This window comes from Salmo salar, chromosome ssa13, assembly GCF_905237065.1.
Source record: "Salmo salar chromosome ssa13, Ssal_v3.1, whole genome shotgun sequence".
NCBI classification, from domain to species: domain Eukaryota; kingdom Metazoa; phylum Chordata; class Actinopteri; order Salmoniformes; family Salmonidae; genus Salmo; species Salmo salar.
The window spans coordinates 29,676,976-29,681,972 of NC_059454.1; the positions used below are offsets into that span (position 1 = coordinate 29,676,976).

Sequence of the window (4,997 nt, forward strand, 5' to 3'; positions counted from 1 at the left end):
CAGGTCTTGCCATAGATGTTTAAGTAGATTTAAGTCAAGACTGTAACTCGGCCACTCAGGAAGCTGTCACGGTCTTCTTGGTAAGCAACTCCAATGTAGATTTGGCTTTGTGTTTTAGGTTATTGTCCTGCTGAAAAGTGAATTTATCTCCCAGTGTCTGGTGGAAAGCAGACAGAACCAGGTTTTCCAGTAGGATTTTGCCTGTGCCTAGCTCCCTTCTGTTTCTTTTTTATCCTGACAAATTACCCAGTCCATACCCATAACATAATGCATCCACCACTATGCTTGAAGATATGGAGAGTGGTACTCAGTAATATGTTGTATTGGATTTGCCCCAAACATAACACTTATTCAGGACAGAAAGTTCACTTCTTTGTCACATTTTTTGCAGTGTTACTTTAGTGCCTTGTTGCAAACAGGATGCATGTTTTGGAATATCTTTTGTCTATACAGGCTTCCTTTTCACTTTGTTAATTAGGTTATTATTGTTAAGTAACTAAACTGATGACGGATCAACAACATTGTTCTCCTATCACAGCAATTAAACTCTAACTGTTTTAAAGTCACCATTGGCCTCATGGTGAAATCCCTGAGTGGTTTCCTTCCTCTCCGGCAACTGAGTTAGGAAGGACACCTGTATCTATGTATTGATACACCATCCAAAGTGTAATTGATAACTTCACCAAGCTCAAAGTGATATTCAATGTCTGCTTTTTTCCCTCATCTACCAATAAGTGCCCTTCTTTGCAAGGTATTGGAAAAACCTCCCTGATCTTTGTGGTTGAATGTGTGTTTGATCGACGGAGGGATCTTACAGATAATTGTATGTGTTGGGTACAGAGATGAGGTAGTCATTCAAAAATCATGTTAAAAACAATTACTGCACACAGTGTTAAGCAGAACAGCACAGGGGAACCCAAGAGCAGACTCAGACCAGGAAACAGGGATGAATGAACCAAGATATTTATTGTAACACAGGGAGAGATGAAGTGCAGATCCAGGGAAGCTTGGATGAGTTGTAGGAAACCAGATGAGGCTGAGGTGAGCTGGGTTGGGACAGGGTAAACAGGTCTGGAGGGGAATCCAAGGGAGTGATGAGTTACGTCATTTAGCAGACGCTCTTATCCAGAGCGACTTACAGTAGTGAATGCATACATTTCATACTTTTTTTCTTTCTTTCCCGTACAGCCCCCCCGTGGAAATCGAACCCACAACCCTGGCGTTACAAACACCATGCTCTACCAACTGAGCTACAGGGAAGGCTTGAATCCAGAACAGGATAGCAGGGTGGTGAGATGTGGAACAGGAGACAGGAACCAGCATCAGAGCGGCAAAAAAGCAGTGAGAGGAGAAACAGCGTCAGGCAAGGTAATAGGCACAGCAGGATCTTAAATAACAACAAATAGCTAGAAGCATGACTGACTGAACGGAGATTACGATCTGGCAGAGTGGAAGTGGCAGGACTGAGTATTTGTAGAGGTCTTGATTATGGAACGGGTTGCAGCTGGTGGGGAACTGCTCTGACTCCAGCACACCTGTCTCCAACCACACACACAGAGAGAGAAGAAGAGGGAGAGGGAGAGAACTGGGGGAATGACTGCAGGTCAAGGAGACACCGGATGTCCACTAGGGGGTGTAGCAGGAGCAGATGTGACACAGAGTTAGTCTCTGCAACTTATGTGACTTGTTAAGCAATTTTTTACTCCTGAACTTAAGTAGGCTTGACATAAAGGGGTTGAATACTTATTGACTCAAGATATTCAGCTTTTCCTTTTTAATAAAATTTGTAAACATTTAGAAAAACATAATTCCACTTTTATTGTGTGTAGGCCAGTGACATTTAAAAAAAGGTGTAATCAATTTTAAATTCAGGCTGTAATACTTTCTGAAGGCACTGTAAGGTGATCGGCCAGAACATACAGTACCAGTAAAAAGTTTGGACACACCTACTTTATTTTTACTATTTTCTACATTGTAGAATAATAGTGAAGACATCAAAACTATAAAATAACACATATGGAATCATGTAGTAACCAAAAAAAGTGTTAAACAAATCAAAATATATTTTATATTTGAGATTCTTCAAAGTAGACACATTTTGCCTTGATGACAGCTTTGCACACGCTTGGCATTATCTCAACCACCTCCAACTCAATCATAAAGTTTGCAGACGACACTACAGTGGTAGGCTTGATTACCAACAACGACGCGGCTTACAGGGAGGAGCTGAGGGCCCTCGGAGTGTGGTGTCAGGAAAATAACCTCACACTCAACGTCAACAAAACAAAGGAGATGATCGTGGACTTCAGGAAACAGCAGAGGGAGCACCCCCCTATCCACATCGACGGGACAGTAGTGGAGAAGGTGGAAAGTGTTAAGTTCCTCGGCGTACACATCACGGACAAACTGAAATGGTCCACCCACACAGACAGCGTTGTCATGACGTTGGCCTGTGGGTAAGGTTTATGACCCCCCCATAAATACCTTTCTCCCTTTCCTCTCTTGACTCTACTGAAGGACTCTTGAAAAGCCTTTGTTAAACATAGAGAGTCGGGAAACATCAAGGTGGGGGGAAAGTAACCATATTTCGGTAATCCAACCAGTTGAAAATATGCATTGGTACGTTCGGTTGTCATCTGAGACATTCTTATTAATGATAGGATGACATAAACTGTATCGTGGAAAGTCTACACATTATGATTAGATTAACCAGGTAATATTAATTACAGAGAAAAGATTTTATAGAATAGCATGTCAAATCCCTTAATCCGGCATAGCCAAAGACACAACATTAATGACGCCCCCTGTGAGGACTCTAAAACTAGGACGCACGTTTGGGTCATTTTGATAATATACATTTATTGGAACCCCCGTGCGAGGAATCTAAAATAGGATGACGCTTTCATTTTGATTCAGCCTGTATGAAATTGAAAAGCAGATTACATAATATACCAAGTTCATTATACACATTATGGGAGTTGGAGACAGGAATTATTGGTGCGCGTGTGCTCTGGAGAAATTCCTCCGTGTTGTGCTCTGACGTAGTCAGTGGGTACCGTAAGCGAATACATTTCTGTATTTGGGCTGATAAAGCTAATTATAGAAATCTGAGAAATGGAGCATTTGGCCAAACGCAGGGCTATTTCTGCCTCGCGCGTTTCAGACGTGGATTGGCTCGGTCATATTAATCTCAGCGGTGCCACCAAGGGCCAGCCGATTGAAATTGAGGAGATATTAGCTTGACCAGTGATAATTAGCTCTCTCTCGCGCATTTCCACTCGAGTAGACCATGGTGCATTTCGTTGTTTGCCGCGCGTTCCGGTTAAAACATCGTCAAAATAACGCCAAAAAGGGTTTGAACATAATATGTTATGAGTAAAACCTTTCCCTTGCCAAGGGAATCCTATGTTGTGCATTTCTCAGGCATAAAGTAGGATTAACTTGCATGAGATGCTAAGCTAACAAAGGGAAAACAGCCATTTTGTCTTGTGCCACATTGTAATTCCTCCGCCTTGCGGAATGGAAGTCAAGCCTGGGTACTTCCGTTTGATTTCAGCGTGTGCAATCAGTGACCGCTGAAGTGTGCCATTACATTCCTTCAAGAAGAATTATTCAGGTCACACTCAAGCCATTACTTATGATATCCAGACAGATATCGATGTCTTATTCAATAGAACTAATAAGTGAAATTGCCAAACTTACATTCTCAAATGGATATTTTTAAAGAATATCCAAATTTATGAGTTTTCTAAATGAGACTTTGTAAACCTTTTCCACACTAACCTACATGAAGCAGCTTCTCAGGTTAATTAAGTTTAATTTCCAAATAGCCTATAAAGGTGATTTATCATTAAATTGATCAATCAATAAAATTTGGCTTTTGCAAAACCCATTCAGTAATCCAGTACTGACAGAAGTCCCGCCCCAGCGGGAATCCCATGTGGCTTCGACCTTAGGGAGAAGTGTACCATAGTGGTGAATGTCCCCAACATTTGATCTACTGTTTACACTTATGATATCCAATCAATGGAGATTGTATGGATTATCGTCTCATTCAATTTAATAAGTTAAATTGTTGAACATACCTTCATGTTTTTCCAAGCAAATGAGACACTTTTAAACTTCTCATATCAACCTGGATGAAGCAACCTATCAGGTTAATTAAACTATGAATTCCAAACCCAAACTTTGAAAGAATAGGAACATTTTTCCTCTACATTTTTCTAATAATGTGCAAGCTATCAAAGGAGGTGGTCACCACTCCTCTTCTAATTAGTAAACCTCCACCCATAAAAGGATTGATCTCTGACCTCAGCAGCAATACCAACCCTAATTATGCCATTAGTGAAAAAACAGCCGAAATTGCGAACAACACTCTTCAAAATCAACCATCAAACACAGGCTTTGTGACGTTTCTCTCCACTTTAGCACTTAAAAATCGCCATCAAAGGTTGGCATCGGTCCAATACCACACAGCACAGTTGAAGCACGTGCAAGACATGGCTAACATGAGGGCACAGGTGGAGAGAACTGAGCAACTATTGACAAAAGCAGGAAATGAAAACATTCTGCTAGTCGAGGAACTGCGTTTGAAATCTGAACAATTAAAAGTAATTGCAAATTCTTATGACGATGAATGAGCACAAACTCTTAAACAAAATCGTTGTCTCCAGGAACAACTCGATTTAGCCAAAACTAAATACGATGTAGTCCACTCCGAACTAGATAAATCTGTCGAGTTATCTATAAATAGGAGCGTGCAATTTGATAACATGCAGGCAGTTTTGTTGAACGTTACTCAAGGTAACAATGTTCTACTCCAAATTCTGCAGACCAAAGTAAAGGTCGACCGATTATGATTTTTCAACGCCGATACCGATTATTGGAGGACCCAAAAAAAAGCCGCTACCGATTAATCGGCCGATTTTTATTTTTTATTTTTATATAATAATGATAATTACAACAATACTGAATGAACACTTACTTTAACTTAATAT

At 40.6% G+C, this 4,997-nt stretch overlaps 1 non-coding gene across 1 annotated transcript; it reads right to left on the reverse strand.

The window, feature by feature from the left end:
- Positions 1 to 1,186: 1,186 nt before the first annotated feature.
- Positions 1,187 to 1,263, reverse strand: trnat-ugu (transfer RNA threonine (anticodon UGU)). The gene has a single exon. It is a non-coding gene; the product is annotated as a tRNA-Thr (tRNA).
- Between the last annotated feature and the right edge of the window lie 3,734 nt (positions 1,264 to 4,997).